This window comes from Homalodisca vitripennis, chromosome 3 (assembly GCF_021130785.1).
Source record: "Homalodisca vitripennis isolate AUS2020 chromosome 3, UT_GWSS_2.1, whole genome shotgun sequence".
Lineage (NCBI taxonomy): Eukaryota > Metazoa > Arthropoda > Insecta > Hemiptera > Cicadellidae > Homalodisca > Homalodisca vitripennis.
This window is the reverse complement of record NC_060209.1, coordinates 30,324,872-30,351,244: the sequence shown is the minus strand read 5'-3', so window position 1 is coordinate 30,351,244 and position 26,373 is coordinate 30,324,872. Positions and strand designations below refer to the sequence as shown.

Here is a 26,373-nt window from a genome sequence, read left to right as displayed (position 1 = left end):
TTTACAATTTTTGTGCAATTTTAGTGCATGGAATTAACTTTTATAGTAATAATACTCTTACTTTAACCTTTTCTGCAACCACTGTTGAATACAGAGTAGGAATATCTCAATAAGAAAATGAAAGGTTTTAGTAAAAATATACTTTTAACTATACATTTTAACAAATATTAAGTATTAAGTATTCAGTGCTTTTTCAGTGCTGTAGTGGAGATATGAAAGACAAAGTTACTGTCTAACTTTCACTATAAATTTAAAGACTGTTATAAAACCCATCTTAGTTGTCGGGTCTATGTCTTACGAAAAGTAAGCTTCTCAGACCTGTGTAAGTATATATACATATTTTCTTGATCGAGAAACAAGGCAAGATAACAATGGAAAAAACTACTAAGATTTGAGTAAATTATAATGGCCATAATTATACACTTTTTGACAGGTTTTCTTAATTTTTCTGTGACAACAAAGCAAATTCAACATTGGCGCCGGAAATGCTGTACAACTCACTCAAACCAAAAGTGCTCACCCACGTACAAAGACCACGAAATTGCGTTCGAATCCTTGGGTAACTAGTAGTATTGGCATAATTTTGAATAGTTTTAGTTGTTTCTGACTGAAAACACTTTTAAGATATACTGGTATTTCTGAGGAATTGGCCTCCAAATCTAAGGGCAGATTGGATCGAAATCACGACATTCGGAGTGGAAAACTCTGTACACCACCTAACTGACACAATTACAGAATAATCCAAATTAAAACATAACTGCTTAATCTTAGTTTTATATTACTGTACAGTTTTTTTAAATATCTTTAACCAGACAACAATGTAATACTCGCGCTTTGATTATTAAGCATACTGAGAAAAGGTGGCATATTTATTGCAGTACCGTATCTTGAAAAATCACTTGCAAGAATCATAAAATTATCATCTCCAATGGCCAATATTATAATGTTTCGTGTTTTATAACATGAGGAAATAAATTAAAACCCAACTCCAGAAATTAGTTTAGTTTTAATTAATTAACATTATTTACCATGTATCAATGACATACATACAATGTCATACCACATGAAGAAACAACACACTATAAATCTTTACCGTTTGTGTACACAAATTTTAATAGAGTTTTGTGTTTTGTCCAATTGTTGGACTGGGTTGCAAGAAATGTGTCCAATGTAGGGATTAAAAACACAAATAGTTAAATGCTTATCAAGCACAATATATATCAGAATTGAGCTAATTCTGACAAATATGACATTATTTATGTACATTATTGTGACACAGTAGGGTTACTCAGATATTATGGTCACGTTTTTTACAAAATGCTTGATGATATTTTACCTCTGAACTCTGACAACCAGTTCGATACTTAATTTGTGCTTCTGACAGTAACAGCTATTTGCAATAAAACTTATGGATCTAAATGCACATTGAGTTTATACCTAACTTATTACTAACCGTTACACACCAAACATTAAAACATGAAAAATATCAATATTTTTTATTTAATAGTAAAATACAAATATTACATAAATGTAAAACCACTATATAATGGCACATTAAAGACATGCATTGATAGTAATTAGATAAACGTTTTTGTATCTATTCATATAACTTATACAGTATATTCAGTGGTTGAAGGAATAAAGGTAAACATTTAAAGTTTAACTGAGCACTGGTTTTTAAACTATGAATTTAAATATTTCTATATGGAATAATTAGAAATATTTAATACTAACAGTATCAAATTTTAACCTTAATAGTAGTTTATCTATTACAAAAATGTCATAATAAAATAAATAAAATATTTCTTATAAAATTATTAAGGATTGTAATGGATTTAAGAATACGTAACAAAGTTTCTAACAATTTATAACAAACTTTCCACCTGACATAATTACATAAAACAAAATGTATAGAGTGTTTACAGTACGGTATTTGAGTTCTTATCAATATTTTATGCATAAAAATTATTTATAATTTCTCATTATATTTGTAAAGGCTTTCAATATTTTGATAATAAAAGTGAATAAAAAATGTAACTAGTAAACCACTACTTTGGACTTGAGCATGCACGTTTTGATAAGGGGTTTCTATATACAACTAAATATACATACACATAGAAAAGTAGAAAAAGTTTATGTTTATTTCATGTACGCACACATCAACATAGTTATCAATATTTATCGAACTATGAGGAAACTATGTAAGACTGATGCGAAAAGTGTACACCTACAGTATTAATTAAAACGAATTTTATCACTTTATTACAGACACACTGCATAGAAAAATATATATTGATTTCCAATATTTTGAAATAACTAATTAACAATGTAGTTTTGCACAGTTTATCACCTTACTAAGTAAATAACAGAACCTATAAATCACAAGTTCATCAAAATTGACTAGTTAATCACAGACATTAATAATAACTACTCGGGAAAAATGTCTGGTATAAAAGTAGTTATAACAGTATAATTCGGGTATAATAGTGGTTGTTAGTGTTCTGGCCGGAACCGAATCGATGAAATAACAATTATAACGGGTTAATTTCAAAAGATAAAGTAGATTCTGTTAATGTGGAGAAATCTAGACCCTGTCTTGATTGAGATATTAAATTTTATTTCAGTTTAAATTGTAGCACTCCTTCTTGGTAACTCATGCCACTCTTCTTTGCTGAGAAGAATGACGATAGTGTCTTTTTTCTTTTTCTTTTTTTATCTCATTTATGCCTCAGCGTCAGCTGTTCCGGCTTCAAAGTGCACTGGTTTTGGTTATTATTACATTTTTGGACCTCCCCCGGATTTGAACCCGTGATCTCTCGGTTAAAGAGCCGAGACTATGACCATTAGTCTATGTAGGTGGACAAACGATATTTACACAGCTGTGTCCAAACTGAGAGAGATTTCCCTTGGTGGATTCGGTTCGTTCTGGTAGACAACGGGGACTGCCTGCGAGGAAGACGGTTTAGCCTCTGTCATGGTCTGGGTGGTGACAGACAGAGCGGATCTAGTCACAGCAGCCGGGGCAGGTTTTGGCACGCCCTCTTCGGGATGGGGTGAACATTTAGACTGGATCAGCTGCAGAAACTCCTTGCGGATGTTGGAGTTGAGCCAACCGTACACCACTGGGTTCGTGATGGCGGAGGACATCGCTATCACGTGACAGATGGCGAATGCTACATACAGGTTCTGGGGGGACACCTTGGTGGAAACATCTGCCGGATAGAGCACATCAGCGAGCAGAGAGAACACTCCCCAGCGGCAACCAGCTCAGGGCAAACAGGATTGCTACAACTGCAAAAGAGAAGTTTTAACATCTCAGGAGAGTTTATTTCGAACTAGTTATTTTAACGAAACCCACTAACAGGTAAACTTATGTCTTACAAAAACTAAATTAAGTTGTTATAAAAACTCTAAAACGTTGACTAAACACATCGTCAACTGATGATGATATTTTACACGGCTCGACTATTGTAGAGTCATGTTACTTGCCTAGTGTAAACATGACATTTAATGCCAATCTAGTTTTAAGTCGAATGTAGAGCAAAATATATATTTGTGTTACATTTATGTTAAGGCAGCTCCGTCTAACAAAATGCTCTTTTGGCTGACTTGTTTCTGCACGTTTTTTCTGAACCACAGCCTTTATTTATGGAATGGTTTAGTCGAACAGATTTAAAAAATAAAATGTTTATATTATTTCAAACCAAAGACGATCAAACCTAACACCTGTAGGAACAGAAACTCCTGATACTCACTGGAGAGGAGCAGTGTTGTCCATCTGTTACGTGCTGTGCGACACATGGTGTAGCTTACCTTTGCAATAAACACCTGTAGGAACAGTAAACTTCCTGATACTCACTGGAGAGGAGCAGTGTTGTCCGCCTGTTACGTGCTGTGCGACACATGGTGTACTTACTCCTACCTTGCAATATACACCTGTAGGAACAGTAAACTCCTGATACTTACTAGGAGAGGAGCAATGTTGTCCGTCTGTTACGTGTTGTGCGACACATGGTGTACTACTCCTACCTTGCAATAAACACCTGTAGGAACAGTAATTCCTGATACTCACTGGAGAGGAGCAGTGTTGTCCGTCTGTTACGTGCTGTGCGACACATGGTGTACTACTCCTACCTTGCAATAAACACCTGTAGGAACAGTAACTCCTGATACTCACTGGAGAGGAGCAATGTTGTCCGTCTGTTACGTGTTGTGTGACACATGGTGTACTACTCCTACCTTGCAATAAACACCTGTAGGAACAGTAACTCCTGATACTCACTGGAGAGGAGCAGTGTTGTCCGTCTGTTACGTGCTGTGCGACACATGGTGTACTACTCCTACCTTGCAATAAACACCTGTAGGAACAGTAACTCCTGATACTCACTGGAGAGGAGCAGTGTTGTCCGTCTGTTACGTGCTGTGCGACACATGGTGTACTACTCCTACCTTGCAATAAACACCTGTAGGAACAGAAACTCCTGATACTCACTAGGAGAGGAGCAGTGTTGTCCGTCTGTTACGTGATGTGCGACACATGGTGTACTACTCCTACCTTGCAATAAACACCTGTAGGAACAGTAACTCCTGATACTCACTGGAGAGGAGCAGTGTTGTCCGTCTGTTACGTGTTGTGCGACACATGGTGTACTACTCCTACCTTGCAATAAACACCTGTAGGAACAGTAACTCCTGATACTCACTGGAGAGGAGCAGTGTTGTCCGTCTGTTACGTTCTATCTTGCGATTCATCCTGGTCTGGTCGTGCTCTGTGCGTGCGTGACTACGCAGATGAGACGCTATGCGAGTATGCACCACCCCCACCACCATCACAGGTATCACGGCCTGCACCAGCAGCACACTTGTGGTGTAGAACACTTTCAGCTTCTGCGAGGGCCACTGCTCCACGCACATCTCGTACAGGATCATGTTGTGGAACTTGACTGGCACCAGGGTCTGTTGAGATTGTTACGTGGTCAGTTTCGCTAAGTTGTGTTCATGGTGGTGTAATCGGATTTTGGAATGGATGTATATTGTTTAATTTTCTAGAGACAGGCAAAATGTGACCACTGCATGAAGAATTAAAGGTCTTAAAGTATTAAATTTGTGCAATTTTAAACGAGTTCCAAACGAAAAGTTTGAAGACTAACATGTGTGTTACATTGTAGTATGTAATTTATTAATCCAGGAAATACCATTTTAAGAAGCTAAGGTTAAGTTTAAGAGAATGACATGTTTAAAATAAAATACTATGTAGTGAAATAAGAAAATGCCATTCATTCCATTTATCTTTTATTTATATAATGTAAAAAATAACCTAATCATATTCTTATATGCAACGGTTTATATTTAATCCTGATAATAAGATGCTCTTAAATTATTATGCTTCAAATACCCACAAAACCTTGTATATTTATCAACAATCTTTTTTTTCTATTTTCCTCCTTTAAGAAAACCTATCTAAAAGAGTTATAACTAAAAAGTTTCACAACAGTAGTTATCCTAACTAAACGCTATTTGCACCACCTTTACAATACTTTTGAAAATGGGATCGCGTAATGTGCTGTGCGAACAAATATATGTTGAACTTTATGTGGACAATTTTGGGTTTTAATAAGGCTTTATAATTGTCAGCTTCTTACGTTTATTAATTGGCTCACAACATAAAAAACCCACCTTTCTAGATAAAAGAGAAAGTATAAAATGACCATTACTAATAAATGTAGACCATTTTTTGTAAAATTTCTTTTGAAAAATATGTTTTTGTCTATTCACGGTTACTTCCTTGAATCCTTGACATTTGGTTTATTACTTTATAATTAATAATATATTTAAGTAATAAAAATTTAATTATTTGCTGCATATGACAGAGGGTCAAACTATTTGCACTGGTGAAATCCTCAGTTCGCGGAATTGCAAAGTATTTGGTTCTTTGATAAAAAAATCCAAGAAAACCTCTACTGCGTTTGAAAGTCAGAGGTTTTTTGAGTGGCTTCCGTAGTGACGAAATTCCAAGATAAGTAAGGGTTAGAATTTGGGGCCACTTCCTCCGAGATCCCATGGTGCAGCTGCCATGAGAAGACCTTAGTCCTTGGAAGAAAGACTCCTTTCATTAATCCTTAATCATATTTAGGTCTGCTGAAATATCACTAATGCTCAAATAACTCCTAACAGTACTCACCGCATCAACTAGACATATTGACCACGTTGCCCTTTAACCTTAATACCAACTCGAAAGTTTCAGTTAGTTAATAAGCTACATGTTTACATCTAAAGGATATCCTATACACATCGAATTTTGCTGTACCCAGTGTATGTATACAGACAGTTATAAACAAGCCTAAAATGAACCATTCTGGGATTGAGAGTAAAATTTAATATTCTAAAAATAATAATGTACTGTACTGCAATAGGTGACCTGTGTTAGGTAGGTACTGACCTGGTAATAAAATACTGGTGTGGAGGCTAGTGCTGAGAGAATCCATAGGGCTGCGATCGAAGAAACCACCCTTTTCCTTGTATTCTGAACCTCCTGGCGGCAAACAATAGTAAAGTATCTGTCCATGGCGATGACGGATATGGTACCAACAGACACGAGGATATTCGTTCCTTGAACGGTTGGCACCAACTTGCACAGAGCAGGCCCTAGGTCCCAGTGTCTCTGAACGATGGAGATCAGGGTGAAAGGCATACAGATGACACATAGAGTCATGTCTGATGCCGTCAGATTGACGATGTAAAGGTTCCTAGGACTGTGCATCTGGCTCTTCTGTGCTGCCACGAAACTGATAATCAGGTTGGCAGAGAGACCCGAAATCATCATAAAGGCATAGACGAAGATCAGTATCATCTCCGTAGTGTGGTTCACGTTTTCATCGTGAATCTGGTGCTCCTGCAGGATCTTGAACACCTCCATCATACTGAAGTTGAAATTCATCGAGTAGTTTATTTCGGATAAAATGCACCACCTAAAACTATCGTACATTTCTGGAAGAAAACATCTTTTGAAGTTGTGGTTACATTCCATTATATTTGTGGAAAGATTTTGATTTTTCTTGTCATTGTTGAGAACTTTTAAGATTGTACGATGATAATGTCTTGTAACTGGCAGAAAATTTGAACTATTTTGTCCCTGGTTGCTTGGAAGAAGTGCTTCAAAAATAATCCCAGTGCTTTTTTATAGTTAGAAATAACAATGAACACTTCTTTTCTAGGTATTATACTTTAGACAAGTAACAATCCTAAAACGATTCTGATGGAAGACGGAATCACTGGCCTGTCGTGTGACACACCTGAAACAAATAAAAATATTAAATTTTCTAAATGGCAAATAATAATTTTTAATAACATTTAACATTTTCTTTGCATAAAACTACAGGGTAATACTGTATTTTGTAAGGCGTGGGGATTTTGAAGTTTTCGGTTATTAACATTTTTAATAACGACTATCATGAAAAATTTGTATATAATCAATATCTGGATGGTAATAATTTATAAATAAGCAAAGTTTGCTTTGAAAATTGGTCCGACTTTACATCTTATAAACAGATAGATCCATCTTTTACAAGTATTGGTAAATAATTTATTTGTTGCTATTCAATTAGGCCTATATGTAGATTGGCAATAGTTAGTGTGTAAAGTTATACCTATTCATAAATTTACATTTGAAGGTAATGTTTGGGAATGAATAAAACAAGCAAATTATTTGCAGTTTAATTTGTCATATACTTATCATGAAATTAGATTCAAAATGTCAGTTTGGATGTGTTAAAAATATTATGACCAATGTATTTTTATTGCTAAAATAACTGTTTTTTATTCGTTTTTTAAGATTTATGTCTCAGATAGTTCTTAGGGCATTGTATCAGAGTCTCCATCACTAATAAAGCGACACTACCATTATATGTACAGGGTTTTGTCCATTCCACTACTTGTTAGTTTTTCACTGTTCCTTACATTTAAACGTTTGAGTGTGAGTGTAGCTCCATTTAACCCTCGTCATAGGTGAAGTCTGAAGCGGCGTTTGAAGCCTGACACTGTCACATACTTCACTCCTGGCATCCAGAGTCCCAAAGAGATCCACGAAAATTCAGCGACAATACGATCTAAGCACTTTGCGATGTTTCGACATCAGAGTCACTTGGATTGCAAAAGAAAAGGCTTTTCCAGTAGCCATTAAGTGTAATCTAGATGGAGATGTGTGTGCCAATGGCGCAGCGTAGTAGGTACAGTGGTTATCTCAAGATAATCAGATCATGCACCGTCGAGCTTGGCTGCTGCTTGGATGGGTGACCTCTGAGCGTTTTTGTCTTTGCAAGCAGCCCGCCTGCCCAGGCGTTGGTGATGGTTTGAAAGTCACCTTTAAGCCATTTGTCCGCAGGTTGTGTTAGAGAGGGCTTCTTAGCCCCAATTTTGCCTGGTAAAATAAGACATCTTTACCTTACTTTCCCATTTTCTTATCAAGTGGACAATTTAGAACAGTAGTATCCATATTACAGTGGATGCTTGCTGGGTAAACCAGACACAGGTCTGCTGTAGTTAAGTGTCTGATTTCAAAACGGTGCATAAAATCGTTTTAAATATCTCAGTCACCGACTTTTTGCTGATATTTTTGGATTCCAGGAGTCAAGTCTGTGAAAATGTTAGTTTTCAGACCTTCACTGAGTGGAAGGTGAAATGGAGCTAAATTCATAATTTATATTGAATCAGCCCTTTTCAATTTAATTTAACCTTGTCAAAATTCTTACAAATTTTAATCTAATTTGTGATCCAAAATGGATTTGCTAAAATCAATGTGTCTCTCGAAAGTTCTGAGCGTCCTGTCATACTCTAAAGCCAGGTACTTTGATATAAATGCAATTAACGTATAGTCAAATTAATAACATATTAAATTAGAGAAGTGGCGACAGTGAGTTAGTCATAAATTAAAAAGAACTATGTTTTTTTTGTGAATAAAGAGCAATACTTTGCGTAGGTTACTAAAAGCACGATCCTGTAAGTATTCAATGTAAACATCGTGTTGTAAATATTTTTAATCCCTACTAAGGTCCTAATACTTTATATATAGATAGATGATTAAAATAAAACAAAACAAAGTTAAGTCACTCAAATTTAAATGAAATAATATTACTAACAAATAATTATTGATTGATAAATATCTAACAATATGTAATAATAAAATTTATATTTTTAAATTATGTATTTCGAATTATTTATTTTTTTAATAATGAATAAATACATTGATAATTTATTTTCACTATTGTTGAGTTGCATTATTTTACAATAATTGTCGTGCAGTATATTAGTTGGACATATACTATTTATTATACATTTAAAATTGTTGTAATTGATCAAATACAGGCATAATATAATTGAACACGTTTAATTTACTATTGAAACTTGGTGTAGTAATAATAAAAAAAATTACACATAAAAATAGGTGACAGGTAGCACCCTATTAAGAGGGAGAGTGTGTTGCTGTAAGAGGAGTGAATCATATTGTACGCTCTGATTTAAATTATTCACATGCCTATTATATACTAATTACTAAAGTTACTGTATACGATTCTGGAATTGAGTTGAGATTGAGTTAGTTACCACGACAACCGTTACAAAGACGTCTCCTACAAACCCTCTCCTTGTTGCAAAGTAATAACTATTGTTCGTCTCTCCTCTAGAAAGACGGCTTATGACTTCCTCAGTCACTCTTGCCACTCTTACAGATTTAAGCCTTTGTAGTCGTCCGCCATATGAATCTTTCCGTACGAAATGGCTTGTTACCAAAAATGCTTTTCTCTCAGTTTCTTGCTAGTAATTTTAACACAGTTAGTTATTCCAGGTAAACAAGTTTTAACTAACTAACTTCCTTACTATGGTTCTGCTATAAATAGACTTATTTTGGAAATTTTCTATGCTAGTGGCTTTTTTTAAATTTTAACCTAAAAGTTTTTAAGGAAAAACAGTTCAACCCCATTTGCTAATTTTTAGGATCTCCCCGATAATCGAACCCGTGACCTATTGGTTAAAGAGAGATTCTTGTAGCATCTACCTCAGTCAACGTGTTAAGGGGATTTACTACTGAAAAAGGTGACGTTTTTAACAGATGCAAGTATGTTTTGATAATTCTTGAACCGGTTGAAACATACAATAACACTTGAATTGGTAATAGTTAATTTTGAGATTAAGTATAGTGAACTACTTATATATACTTCTAAATAAATATTTCGATTTTTGTGAGAAGCATCTTTTCCAAAAATTTATTTGTGTATCAGTGCAGAACAATATAACTATTTCAGTTTTAGTTTTGAGTTGAAAAAAGTAATGTATTGGATTTTCCAATGTTGATGTTACATTAAGTTTAAAATCAATTTAAATTGCAATAACCTCGTAGTTGATTATTTTGAAATCTAAATATTGAATTTCGAGTGACAAAAGTTTTCCAGCAAAGTTTCTATTCCTGAAAGTGTTATTTTGGAAAATGTTCATACAAAAAAAGTTTGGCTTAATTCTCACTAAACTGAGAACATGGGAGCTCATTTCCATATAGAAATATTGAAGCGTTGGATAACGCTATCCTAAAGAATGCCATGTGGAAAAAGCTTTAAAAAAAATACTAAAAGTAAGTAGATGTAATTAGTTTTCAGACATAATGATTTTAAATAACCTCTCAGCTTTATGATTGAGAGGAGATAAGAATGAACTATAAGTTCAATTATATTTATTTAAAAGAAAACATTAAATGTATTATATATTTGAAACTCAGCTCGTGACATTAAACATTACATTAAAAATATATTTTTTATTTTAATGCGTTTTCCCACTCTTATATTGATAGAGGCCCGTGGAAAAATAACGCAGCAGCCAATAAAGTTCAGTATTATTACACAATTTCTTACTGTCAATTTACTACACAATACAATAAATTATGCAATTCTATTATATAATATTGTTGCTCAGTAAACTAATAATAGTAACACAAGCAAACAAAAAAATAAACACGATTTTTGACGCGTTACTTATAACAATGTTGAATAAAACACGGGAAAATGTCTTATAGCTACACTATGTGGGTGTGATATATGTCACCTAGTGATGACTTAACATTAATTTATCACAGTTATAGCCTGTCAGCCGTTTTAAATCAAGTTTAAGAATAATTTAATTAAAAATTATTAAAGTTGATATATGAAGTGACGGATGTAGTAAACTCAACCAATCAACGTTCTTTACCTTACGTGTATTAGAATTATGGGTGGTGTCTCATTTAATGATATAACTTATTTAAACTTATTTAGAAATGATTTAACTTATTCAAAAGCTTTTTTAAGTTTTTAGATATTTTTCTTGTTTATTCAGATTAAAATCTCATACCTTTTTCTAATTCGTTACTTAAATACTAAAAAAATATGGACTTCACAAGAAAAGCTAAAATGTTTTTAGATGCGCATTAATAATATCTTTAAAATGACATCTCCCACAACGCTAAGATAAAAATAACAGCGAGTGCACGAGGTTTAACATTGTTCTTACGGAATAAAAACTCAAGGTCGTTTCTTTACAGCCTCGTGCATCAAAAGACTCACGATTTGGCTATTAACATCTGAAAAACATTCATTCCAAAGTATTATAACATAAACCACGTGGTATTATTACCTTCTTTGCGTAGTAAACACCGACTCTCGTTCACTTATTTCTACTATTCTTTGTTTAAAGTTTGTTATAGACGATGGAGGTTTTGAAAGGATAACTGGATATGCCATCGTTATAGGTTATAAAAGATAACTCAACGTTTCGAGTGTTGGAATCCATCCTCTTCGTCAGGTGGGGGAGGTTCAATACATACAAAATATAAAGAACAGAAAGGAGTAAAGAAGGGAACGAAAAGGGTTCAAACATATCCAAAAGCTGTTTGGAGTTCAATCCATACGTTGTCACTACACAGGATGCAAGTCCCGAGCACAAATCACAAGTGCGAGGTTCACAATCTCACATCACACTAGCACAAGCTACTACTAGCACAGTTTGAACCCTTTTCGTTCCCTTCTTTACTTCTTTCTGTTCTTTATTTTTGTATATATTAATATCTCCCTCGCCTGACGAAAAGGATAGATTACAATCCTCGAAACGTTGGATTATACCTTTTATAACCTATAACGATGGCAAATGTCCGAAATATGTTATTTATCCTAGTTATAAAAAAATTAGTAACAGGAAAGGGCTAATTGACAATTTTAGGTATACAGTACTTCAAAGAAAATTTGACATATTTAATAAGTAATATGACGCAAACTCCTAAAACTTGTTTCTTATTTTTGAGTATGATGACTCCCAGGTATAAAACCATCCCTAAGTAAAAAAACCTACGTAGAAAAGTTTATCAAAGATATTTACATGTAGACGAGTTATCTATGCTAAAGATATCAAAACTAAATGTCAATATGTTGCTTGTTGTATCATACATTTTGAGCTAATAGTTAAAAAACGTTGATTGTAAGGTTGGTCGTAATAAAAAAAACACATCTAGGCTTGTATAAGCTAAAATTAGAAACAGCTACGATAGAATGAAATACTTCTCATTAAATTTTAAAAAAGCACTCGTGAGGGTCGTCGTATGGAAATTACAGGTGATACGTAAAATCGAAATTTTCAAAATATTTTATATGCCTGGAAAATTTTTGATTATTTAACACTGTAATCTTTTGTCGTCTTTTACGAGCAACTACTAACAAATTATATCGAAATCAACGTGAGGCTGTAAGCAATACCAAATGAATTGTTTATCTTGAAGTGTCATAAGCACCTTTGGTAAGTAATTAAAGTTTACAGTGTTAATCCCAATCCCACGCCTTTGGCTAAACCGCAAGGACTTCAAGATTCTTGGATAGTGACTATTTGACTAAATGTAACTCTGAAATTGCAAAGTACACTGTTCAATGAGAAATTATCAACTGTCATTTTTATAATAATTTTCACAATTAACAATTAATTCTTAAAATTAATTTTGTACGTGAATGATTTAAAAATAGTCATTAGATACAGATTTAGTCATTACATAATATTGATAAATGGTACATATTTTTTATCCGTGGGCCATCTTAGGAACATTCGTGTCCTAAAACTGACCTGCTTGGTTCACTTATGGTTACACACATCAAACACAAGCAGATCATCACTGCATCATTTAAAAATATTATTAATATGGTATATTAAAGTAAATTTACGATTGTATATACAATTAATAGTTATCGTTGGATAATAAAAACATTTCTATACTTGAAAAGTAAACATAAACAAGTCAACGTACGACTCAGACCTCTATAAAAAATTAGCTTTAAAATAAAATTAATTACAAGTTAACTTTCATTTCATTTGGGTCGGGCTCTGGGGGTTAAAATTGTATTATGCATAATCAGTTCTTCTCTTTGTTCTTGCATACAATCAGAGCCGTACTCAGGTTTGGCGGGCCCTGGAAAAGATATTCGGCTGTGCCCCGTTATATACCGCTACCGTGCCGTCAGTCGACACGGGCCTTTCCACCGAGGCCCGGGCCGGGCCCCGGTAAATTTTCCGGACAAACCGGTCTGATTACTGGCCTGTGTACAATAACACCACTTGTTTACAACGTTTAGTACGTTCCAGAGGTGATAGTACTACAAACTAAACTACGACCTCGAAACCAAAACTACGTTTATAAAAAATATACATTTTATGTCCATATACTATAAAGTTGTGCTGGGCCATTATTTTAGTTTTTGATATTAGAATTTTTATACCAACCAGCAAATATTACTTTGTAGTATTCCGTACAGTGGCTGTAATTAATCAGCTGCAACCAGCAGTGCATGGGCAATGGCACGTCTAGTTCTCAAGCAAAACTGAAATATTTACCTTTAAAGCCGTTATTTGACTGGTACAACAATAAAAACTGGTGGTACAAAATTAGTAAAAACATATGGTGTAGTTTATTTTAACTTACGATAAAGTTTATTTTTCATAACGAAGACGTGTGAGCTGACTTTTAAACGGTTAATAACTTTTTTCAGTGATTCGTACAAAAAGGTACGAAAAAGTACAAAATTGTGATATAGTTTTTAAAACGATTCGTAATGGTCGGCTCACAGGTCTTTAGAACTTTGTACAGTCGTAGTAGAGGTTACAGATGAGCAAATTAATATCCGTTTCTTCCTCGTCTATATCTACAATATACAAAATTTAATCTTTTGGTAAAAGGTTCACTTTTGTGTTACATCACGGTGTTTTGGAAACAATATCTACCTGAAAAGGAGTTAAATCACAGAACTGAAGGTTAAACAAGCAAAATAAACAAATAAGAGATAATTGTAAGCAATAAGCCGGGAGCGTATCAGGAGTCCATCCCACATTCCGCAAACTCACGACATCCTGTGTCTTGTCATGACGAACAGAACATGACAACTCACTGTAATCTTGTCCGGTACACCTTGCCTGTTATAGTGCGTGTGTTGCAGTGTTACAGTGGTATATCTGTGTTGTTTGCTTCTTCTTATTTGGTACTGAGTACAGACATGCGAGTATCTTTTATGTTATTTACATGTAACTTTTTGTTTAAATGTTTACATTGACGTTTATCGCCATTTTTTAGATATTGTAAATTTTTTACATGCTCAACTTTAGGTTTCAGGGTTATATACCTGAAGAAGTGGGCAAACGTTCTCGAAATGTTGTTCTTGGTTATGTCATTCTGTTATGTTTGTAGTTACACCTAACCATGGCACATGTCGTCATCCTGTTATTCTTACAAACTATATGTCGTCAATAATTAATTTTAGATGAAGAATTACAAATGTTTAATTGTTAATGAGATTTATTATTGCAGTTAAATTACTTCTGTTGGATCTTCTTATTAACGACCAAACACCGAGAAGTGTATAGCTTTTAATAAGTCTTTATGTAGCGGTGCTCGGAGAAATTGAAGCTACTGTCGAAACAACGCCCTTAAATTTGGCAGTGGATTTGAATTACGTCGTGAGAATTCGGGTGAGCTCGGCCATCTCCGTATTTGTTCAGTTTGACAGTTTTCCAGCGCATATCATTCTTAACATTTTTTTTGATTATTTTTAATATGGTTGACCAAACATCGTTTTGAAGGTGGTTTTATAATGCCGATCTTTCTTATTTTAAGTGTACAAATAAAAACTTTCTGGTTGTTGTGTATTTATAATAAATTGCGGTAAAGTTAAAGTAAGTGTGTGTGTGTCAATAAAACGTCATGCCTCATATAGGGTGTGATACAAGAGAAAGGATTAAACTAATCAAAGCTTCAAGCAGACTTTTTCCTGATAACTGTCATTAAAGTACATAGCGTCGAAACATTGCTCACGAGTAACTTCTTGAAATATTTCGGCCTCGATGTGAAGAACCATATTCAGTTAATGAAGATTAACGGTTATGTGAAGATGGTGGTGTGATGGATGGATGGATCTTCACGGTGTGTGGTGAAGATGGTGGTGTGATGATGGATGGATGGATCTTCACGGTGTGTGGCGAAGATGGTGGTGTGATGATGGATGGATCTTCACGGTGTGTGGCGAAGATGGTGGTGTGATGGATGGATGGATCTTCACGGTGTGTGGCGAAGATGGTGGTGTGATGGATGGATGGATCTTCACGGTGTGTGGTGAAGATGGTGATGGTTCGGTGCGGTGTGAACTACAAGACTGGTGTTATGGTACTGGCCGCGTAAGCCTATGAACCAAGATTATACGGGTAACTTCTGAACAGTGAAATGTAAAGTTTGTTAAAGCTATTAAGTGGAATTTACATATTAAAATGTACGGTTATCAATATTATCAGCGTTGCAAGTTTTTGAGGTTACATTTTGCCGGATTAAACATTATTGCGAATAAAGCAGATTGTAAATATAAGAAAATAATCTCACGTTTATTATATTAGGATAAAACAGGTTGATTCTGAAACACATAATATTATGCAGTATTTTGGTTGCGATATTATGTAAATACTATTTGATAAAAATTTTCGGCACCTATATTATCAGTATTAAGAGTCTACCGAGAGGCAGAAAAACAGGTGACCTTACGTTACTGATTACGTACACTGAAGCAATATAGGAGGATAATTACGAAACTACGTCACAATACACCAAAATAGTTACACTCCTTTTAAGCATAAGCCCATATGAGAAATAAGGGTCGGAATTGTTTTTAAACAAACATAGATTCCAAAAGATAAATCTGCAGTTAAAAACCCGCAGGATCAAAGTTTAAGTTTAAACAGAGCCGTAAAGTTTTTAATTAGATCCTTGGGCGGCAAAGTGAACAGCCAAAGCGGTCAAAACTCCTTTTACTTTTGAAACCGTTGTAGTAGTTTATGTAAAATTTGCAACTGAAGCGTTTCGCACAAACAAAAGTTACACAGAGGTTGAAGGACGTTTGCAGTACAGTGGAAAAATAAACACAGCGAGCTTAAAAACAGCGTTCACAGCGTGTGATGTAATTTTACACCTCCTGTCAAGAATGTAATTACCAAGTCTGCTCTCATCTGTACTGCATTTAGTGCAAACTCTCTCTGTCATGACTGGCTGCATTACCTGAATCTTGCCTTAAGACATAAGATCTTTATTACCGTTGATCGTATATACAATTCAATAGGTATTGTCAGTACACTTTTTATCATAAAACATAAAGTAATACAGAAACAAACCACTATGGAAAGCCACGAAAAAGATTAAAATGATTCAAACATTATTTACAGTTTATTTTAACCTAGTTTCTAATTAATTATGTGTTAGGTTGCCTAAAGAAGAGGTCAGATTGAAGATCTCGAAACGTAGTGTTACTAATTTTTTGTATCACTGAACGTTGGAAAATGTCCTGAAAAGTCATGTTTCCTTCAGTTTATTAGTTGTGACTGCATAAATCGTGAAAGAAAGGTTCTGGGGGTGAGTTAAATCACTGCCATTTGAGAAATCAATGATCAAGTTTGACGCTAAAATCGGCTGACACATCTTATCATTTCAGTTTACTTAGACTCTGCGTAATAACAGTCCGGAGACGAAACTATCTCTAACCTTGACAGTCAAATTGGCTAAAACAACACGCTACCATTCCATTTTGCGTAGCCTCTTGCAATTTAACAGTGGTCTGGAGACTAAACACTCACAGTTTGATGTTTAAAGTGGCTGAAACAACACCCTACCATACCAGTTTGTGTAGTCTATTACAATGTAACAACGGTCTGGAGACTAAAAATTCACAGTTTGACGCTCAAAGTCACTGAAACAACATTCTACCATTCCAATTTGCACAGCCTCTAACAATTTAACAGTAGTCTGGAGAATAAACCCTCAAAGTTTGGCGCTCAAAATAGCTAAAACAATATCCTACCATTCCACTTTGCGTAGCCTCTTACAATGTAACAGTGGTCTGGAAACTAAAGATTCACAGTTTGATGCACAAAGTGACTGAAAAATATCCTACCATTCCCCTTTTTGTAGCCTCTAACAATTTAACAGTGGTCTGGAAACTAAACCCTTATAGTTTGACGCTCAAAGTAGCTGAAACAACATTCTACCATCCTAGTTTGCGTAGCCTAGGACAGCTTCTAGAGACTAAAATATTTCTCAGTTTGATGCTCAAACTGGCTGAAACAACATCCTACCATTCAAGTTTACTAATTCTCTTGCGATGTAACAGCAGTCTGAAGATTTAAGTTTTTCTCAGTGTGACGCTTAAAGTCTCTGAAACAACATTCCACCATTCCAATTTGCACAGCCTCTTATGGTGTAGCGGCGGTCTGGAGGCAGAAACATCTCACAGTTTGACTCTATCAGCGGCTCACAAAATACCTTATCATCTTACTTTGTGCAGTTTAGAGCTGAATCAATAGAATCGGTAGAAGACTTAAGGTCGAAGGCTTCATGACTGAGACTTTAGTCCATCATCATAGTTTGACCATCTCCTACTTGTGAAACAACGAACTAGACACTACATATTTGAATAGTTAGACACTCAAAGCGGTTTACGAAACATCTTACTATCTTGCTTAACAGAGCTACTTGCGAAAAAAAAGTTCGCTACAGACTGAAGAATCACATGCTTGAAGTATCAACAGCCAAGCTGAGACAACACCCACCATCCTAGTGTGAGCAGTCTTAACTGATGAGAAAATTGGGTGATTTCTGGGAATATTACATTTTGATTTAAAACGTGCAAGACAACCCTACCACCGACCCTAGTTTGCGTGGTCCCTGAAAAATTGAAAAACCTCTGTTTTTTTTTTTATTTATGGAGGTTGCTTTCAAATTATATACGAATTACGCGAGCGTTAAAGTGAGAGGAAGGAAAAATAATTTTGAACAGCAACTATCAATTTGAATTTTAATACTATTGTGAGTTAAGAAATGCTTTCCAAATACAATTTCAATATTTTTGTGGGTTTAGTTAATATTTCAGTATTATATCCTTGAAAGCCACATAAAGTCTGAGCAGGTGATTCTTCTACAATAACCTATTTTTATACATTAAAATGTTTTACTTATAGAACGGTTAATAAATACAAAAATTAGTAGAATGTGTAAACACAAACTAAAAGTTCCAATTTGAGATTTTGCCGATTTTTAATCATTTTCACAACCTTTATTAATTACTTGTAAATTCCAAAACCACAAGGGGAATCTGTAAATAATATTGATCCATAGTATCCAACGCCCCGCTTCAAATCCAGCGCGATAAGGATGAGCTCCCTTGAGATAGCCTCAACCTAAAGCAGCAACACTGAACATAAAAGTGAACTGTTCCATCTACTGCATCATGGACCAACATAACGCATGGGTGGGAATAGCTTATACCCCGGAACAGCAGTTAGTATTTTAGAAACTAGAATATTCATATCTCATTCATATTTCTTCATTTTGTTTTCTCATGGAACCTTCAATATTATAGATTCAAGATCAGCAATGATCATGCCCATGTTGTAGCTGTATTCATAAATCACGCCATAATGAAGTCGATAATGCAGATGGAACAACGTACTGTCGTTAGCACCAATAGGAAATAAGTTATAACTTGTCCAATTTAGGGGTTCAATAATGGGGAGACAGATGTACATTAACATCGCGAAAGTAGCAAGGACTTATATTGTACTTAATATAAATGTTTTTGATATGAATTTTGCTATACAAAACTGTGTTTAAAGAAAAATAATTATTTCACAGTTTATAAATTAAAAGTGACAATACAGGAAAATCCATCAACTTTGTATAACGTTTGGTATGTGGGTAAAAATAATTTCAGCTGATAAATAAACTTAATGTAAAATAAAAAAAAATATTAAATATTACTTTTTTGTAATTTACAACAAAAAAATTAATTGTTACTTACTGAGTCTTTTAGTGTGCTAACCATTGATGAACCGTTTATATAATTCGGATACGCCAGTGCTCCTCGCGATTTACGCAACTGCTATTACTTAATTGTAAAAAGTCGAGAAAATGAATGGGTTTACTTACAGTGTCGGTGTGAGCCGGCGGCGCCCCGCGACAGGAGTGAGATCATGAATGGGACCGGTGTGTGTGGGTCGAGCGCTTGCGCATGCTACCTGTTGCTGTGGCCCATTCACGCGTGGGAGGATGCCGGCTATGGATTTTGTCGGGGGTGGAATGTTGACCCGTGTGGGAGCGCTACAGGCTACCCCAGCCCTAACCGCGCCGTGCCGCACCACTCGCGACCGGGTCATGGCAAACACCGGTATTTTGTCTTTTACCCAGTAATTACACGGGTGCAGTTAGCTTTAACTACCGGAAAATGGCTTCCAAAGCTTTATCACACGTTTCCTGTACAGTATATAAAGAAAGGCAAACATTTAATGGAACAGAATAACCAAATTGATGTTGAAGGATCATCCACTAATAAATTTCAATAAACTAACTGGCTGAGCGTTAGCGAAGTATATCATTAAATCACGCTCATTTCTACATCCGTTTTACCTACCATTTTAAATTTACCAAGGTAAACTAATTACGCAAAATTGTACTTTTGCAAAATTATTGGCTAAGCGTTAGCGAAGCCTATTGCTCTTGGGGTATGCATTTTGTCTTTTACCAGCTAAATACACGATTGCTGTTAGCTTTAACTACCGGGAAATGGCTTCCAAAGCTTTATCATACGTTTCCAGTACAGCATATAAAGAAAGGGAAACATTTAATGGAATAGAATAACCAAGTTGATGTTGAAGGATCATCTACTAATACAGTTCAATAAACTAACTGGCTGAGCGTTAGCGAAGTGCATAACTCATCTCATTTCTATGTCCGTTTTACCCACCATTTTAAATTTACCAAGGTAAACTAATTACGCAAAATTGTACTGTTGTAAAATTATTAGGTGAGCGTCGGCGAAGCCTATTACTCGTGGGACTGGAAAAGTTTCATTTCTGTCTATCTGCATGACATATAGACTTAAGTCTTGGATTAAGCTTCATTTTCGTATAGGCAACACTGAGTTCGATGATGGTTTATGTCACTCCATGGAATTTGGATGAGCTTTAGTGAACACTTTTTACTTATGGTCTTATGGATGATCATGATGGCAACGAGAAAATCACAGAATAAATAAATTTTGAAACAAAATGAGTAAAATCTGATTATAATAACAGTAAGGCACAATCATATGACAACACAAAATGTGACATAGCAATAATACATGTAGCTTGTAAATATTATTTTAAAACAGCACAGCTATGTGTTTAATTAATTTGATCTCTATTTTCAATTTGTCTACGTTTATAGTGCATAAATTCTCTAAGAATAACCATTAATTTTCACCCCGGTTTTAGATTTCACCGATTAGGTAAGTACTCATCTACCTTATAAAATGCCCTAAAACGTAAAGTGGTCAGAATTTGACTCCAAAGATTTGAAGCAGATAGCTAAAACTATGCTAGATGAAAGTTCACTGGACTGTGCTTATGAAGGAATGTATAAGTTCTAGATCTAAATGTTCTAAAATATTAAAAATACGTTTTAGTTTATAAATAAACAAACACGTAAATAGTATCATTGTTAATGTAATTTTAACTGGAAAATATTAAGTGCGGTATTAGATATAAAAGACAAAGTTACTATGTAACTTTTACTATAAAATTATGAAAGCCATCTTAGTTGTATTTTGACAGAAGTAGGCTTCTCTGATGTGTGATTTACATTTACTGTGAAATAAGCAAATTCAACTATGGAACAAAGAATACTAAAAACGAAGTAAATTATGATGGCCACAATTATACACTTATTTTATAGATCATGGGTGGCAACAATATAAACTCAACATTGGGGTCGGAAAGATAATTCACTCGAACAAGAAATGCAAAGCTGCGGGTAACTGCTAGCAGTGAACATTTAAACGACATAGTAGTCCAACTTTTACTATATATTTGTAGAATGTTAAGAAACGTATCTTAGTTGTCTTTTGACAGAAGTAGGTTTAGAGCTGAGTATACATGTTCCCTTGATCGGAAAAATGCAAATTCAATTATATAAATATATACTAAGACTGTAGTATTTGTTATATTATATTAAGTAAAATGGCCATAAATATACACTTTTAACATATTTTCTTGACCGTGGCAAGACAACAAGCTCGACATTGGCGTCGGAAATATAATTCACTCGAATCAGAAGTGCTCATACAGGTGTAAAACCTAAGAATTTGCGTGCGCAGCCGCGGTTAGTTGCTAATGAATTTATAGTTTTATTAAAACTAAAAGCGCTCAGTTTTAAAATAATTTTTAAGTATAGAATAACAATTCTAAGAATTATATAATTTTATTGTCTCATTAGTGTGCACTAATTTAAATATTTGTAAATCAGTACTTATAACATGAATAATAGACGAAATGGAACTGAGGTGTAACAAACCTGCCAACACGGTTATAAACATAAATAACGGTTTAGAACTTTGATTTAAAAATGTTTATCAAAATTTAGGTATCCACAGTATAATGAGGACTTGTAGCTGACATTGGGTGTGTATTAAAATTGATATTCAGTGGACACCTTTTCTCCACTTGCACTCACTCCACGGTCGAGTTGATAATGTGAACGTTTGTAAACGTTTACGTAGCGATAGACTGTGTGGACTGGAGGTAAATGAAGAATCCCGTTCCTGGAAAGCCAGCGTCTGTTTGTCTGTGTCCATGTAAACACAATATCCTCCGAACAGAGTGGGCTGGAGGCTTGATATTTTACGAATGTCTCTCATTGCAATTGATATTGCTATTGTAGTACGCAAACCCCCAGGGAAGTGAAATACGTATAAGCAAAAGGGTTGCACGATATATGCGTTTGCGTATGTGATTTTTCACAACACATACTTTCTTTCTAAGTTAGCTCGTGAATTTATAAATAGGCAAATACGCCTTCAAGACGTTGTTCTTCGTTTAGGTAAATGTCTTTATAACTTCCTATAAAGTAAAATAAAGATACTATGAGTAAGTATATTAATTTAAAACAAACTCTCCAATAATATAAGTTATTTATTTTTGTGAGGCCTTTCGTAGTAAATGAGAACATCTTCGGACCCACATAACTGAATAAAAGTAATAAAAGATATTACTAAAAGTTTGAAGAAACATGCCAATATTAATGTATCTATAAATTCCAAAATTAAATTAAAGAATATATTAGGAAATCCCAAGAATAAAATTAATGAAGAAGAAAAATCTGAAATTTATCAAATTAATTGTAACGATTGTGATTTAAAATACATTGGCCAAACAAAAAGAAAGTTAACACAGAGAGCTAAGAAACATAGGGCATGTTTAAAATACCAACAAGAAGAAAGATCAGCCATGGCAAAACATGCACTTCAAACTGGACACTCTCTTTTAAATGCAAAATTATTAAAAGAAGTACAAAATAAAAAAATCCTTGATGCATGTGTACCGTTAGTTAGTTAGATTTTATATAATGTAACATTTCACAACCTAGTCAGCCAGTGCAATTTAATATTATTTTTTTTATCCAATGTTCCGGTACTAAATTATCGGCGGAGTAACTACCTAATTGGCACACGTATGAATATTTTATTCTAACCCTTTGTAGCAGCCCAACTACGTGACCGATTTGACCTCGCGCGCCTTGTCCGTAAGTAAAATTTATCATTCCGTATTATTAAATTAACTCCTTTGATGCAAAACATATAAAAATGAATGTAACGTAAAGTAAAGTTGTAAATAGTAAAGTAACTTACCCTTGAAGATCTTTTATTTGCTTGATTGAAATAGATACAAGTTGTGGCGTCGTCCTGCTGACGAGCACATGGTCGTCATAAGTTTTTGTCTCATTAAATGGCTAATACCGTCGCGAATTTGTTTTAGGCGAGCTCACGTATTATTTGAGTAGATGGCTACCACTTTCATTAACTTGGACTCCTCTTCTAGTAATTACCGACTAGAAATAACCCTTCTTAGACTAAAGCTTCAATGTCTCGTGCCAAGACGCCGACACCCGGGTTGTGAGTCTACACATTGCGAAGGGAAGTAAAATCTTAATGTTTTATAAAGTAAAACATCGTAGGCCTAATTCCATAGAACATTGGATATTTTAGGCCCACCTATCAGATATACATTTTTAGTTCTTGTACTCTAATTGGCAGCAACGTGGCAAGGTATACATTTAATTTACCAACTAAAAGTGGTGCTTGTAAGTTTCGCTGAATTAAATTGAACTTATAAGTAAACTTTGCAATTCGAGTATTTATTACTACGACCTCAGAAGTCACCACCCCCATGTGTTATCGTCATTCGGTGCACATGTGAAACAATTTTTATAAAGAAGAACCAAAATAATCTAGTAAACAACGAACCTGGGCCTTTTCAAAATTCACCTTTACTTTATTTGATCTAACTAAATATCAACTTTATTTTTTATATATAGGCTACATGTAACATACTGTCCTGTCATATAATATTATCTCTTTGTATTTTTGATGACATATGTTTTTATTTAGTACAAAATTGTTTATGTTACTATTGTTATTATTACTTGTATTCAGTTGTGTGGGTCCAAAGATGTTCTCATTGAGTACGAAAGGCCTCACAAAAATATAAAACTTATATTATTGGAGAGTTTGTTTTAAATTAATATATAATTTCCAATAAGAAAAGAGCTTCAAGAATGTATGAATAAGTATTTTAGAATACATTATTTTGTGGAAAATTAAAATTGAACTTTTTAGTGAAAATAAGTTAAAGTTGTTAATGGGTTATAATTGTATTCATTAATAACACATATTTTACTCAGTGTCATTCAAAATAACAATTTTGAGGTTTTTCTAAGAAATGCTTTTCAATTAATTAATTTTTCTGAATCGGTATACAGTTTATACAATATATACATCTTAGACGTCATAAATTAGAATCTTCATTTATAACTAAGGAACTAACAATAAATTGTTTGACTTACAGACTAAGAGATACAGTAGCTAAGATTGATGTTCTTTAGTCTCAGTTAGAAAGAAATCTACTAATACTTTAAAAATTAATTTTTTCAATACATATTTTTTCAGAACACCTTTAAAATTGATTTTTTTGTTTCTTTTATTTCAGATAGACGTTTGTTTAAGTAAAGGGTTCCAGCATGAGATATTTCCCTCTCTGAGAGTGGGAGGTTACCAACTTATCTGGTAGAGAATCAGCGATTTCCTCCAACAGTATGAAGATCATGAGTTTTTTTCAGTCTAAGAAGAATTGTTCTATATATGGAACGAGACGTAAGGGTTAAAGGTTCACGTGGACGACAGCAAGAACTTAAAGGGGGTTGTCTATTAATGATCAGAATTTCTCTTTTTTTTCAAGTAAGACTGTGGATGCATAGGGTGATACTCCCCATAGTTTAATTCCTTAAGACATTTTAAATGGTTTTATGAAAAAATGTTTAATATATGATATGCGTGAAAAATTTACAACTGCATTTAATTCATACAATATGTCTAACAACCGAAATATGACAAACTAAAAAGCAAATAACATGAACCTTTTTTAACAACCGTGTTACCCCAAAAATCCAAGTTACCACAGAGATATGCATGATATGACTACAGCTTCCGACCTTACAGATTACAAAACTGGCGTTAAATATGTGTTTAAAACACAATCCGTAAAATCTAATGAATTTACTCATCCCAATTCCAAGAAATTTTAGACTGACATTCGTGTTATGTATTTGCTGAGAGATAGAGAAGGCTAATCCTCAGGGAGCTGTCAACAATTTCTCTTCTGCCTTAGTGCCTGTCTGCTTTTATGTCTCGAGAGCGAATTGAGCTACAACTTTGATATTTTACACGAAGCTAAACTTCTAGACAACATCAAGTTCAATCGACAATTGTTTATTTTTTGGACGAGGCCTTTCGAAACCAAAGGTTTCATCATACGTCCTAAAAATACACAATTTGGAAAAGTATTGGTTTTATTAACATTTAATAACATTTAAAAGTTTTCCAATTGCTCCAAGAGTCTTCAATCAAGTTCAATGATTGATTATGTCTTACATGGCATTTGGCTGAGTGATAACGAACCCAGTTTGTCCAGTAAATCTCAGATCATATTTATCTTGATATTAGATTGTATAGACTGTAATAGACTTAAAACTATGCCATCAATCAGACGCTCAAAGATTCTTATGTTTGTAACTTAGTTTATTTCTCTATATTCCGAAACGATATCTCGATAGCAAACTTAACCATAGAAGTAGTAGAGTTTAGTCTCTTCACTGGCTGGGATGGTACTCGAAGAAGTGCGAAGAATTGCACAATCTTCAACTGAGTACGCTGTAACACGGTGGCAGATGAAATCTGCTGTCTATTTGTGTCTGAAGAGACGAAACATCGAAACACCTTCACTAGGCGGAGTGTCTACTCATTTTCCATCACAGGTTATTCCAGGAAACCAAAGCGCATGGCACAGTAGGTGATACCCTCTATGCTTTAGCAGCCATGATAATGGTGGACGGCATAGTCTTTTGAAAGGAACAATCCACTGTAACTCTGAGAAACTACTAAACTCAGATCATTGAAAAAAACTCCTTTAAAGAACAACTCGAGCATAACCAAGCTAAAAAGTTTCCTAGCACTCATACCACGAGGTATGAGTGCTAGGAGCTGCGTTGGTATGTGCCAACAAAGTAAACCACACTGAGCAAATGTAGTTTTTAAACTCTACTACTAAAACTAAACCAGTAGGTTAAGACGATCTGATAGACTCACAACCATTATATCTCTTCATGAGTAATAGACTTGAAAGTTTGAATTAAACTTCATGCCTACATAGATAAGATAAGAGTTCGATGACAGTATATGTTAATCCAAAGATTTTGGCTGATTTTCA

General features: G+C 34.4%; 1 pseudogene; it reads right to left on the bottom strand.

Annotated features, from left to right (window-relative positions):
- Positions 1 to 987: 987 nt before the first annotated feature.
- On the bottom strand, positions 988 to 19,596 carry LOC124356744 (annotated as a pseudogene).
- Positions 19,597 to 26,373: the final 6,777 nt, after the last annotated feature.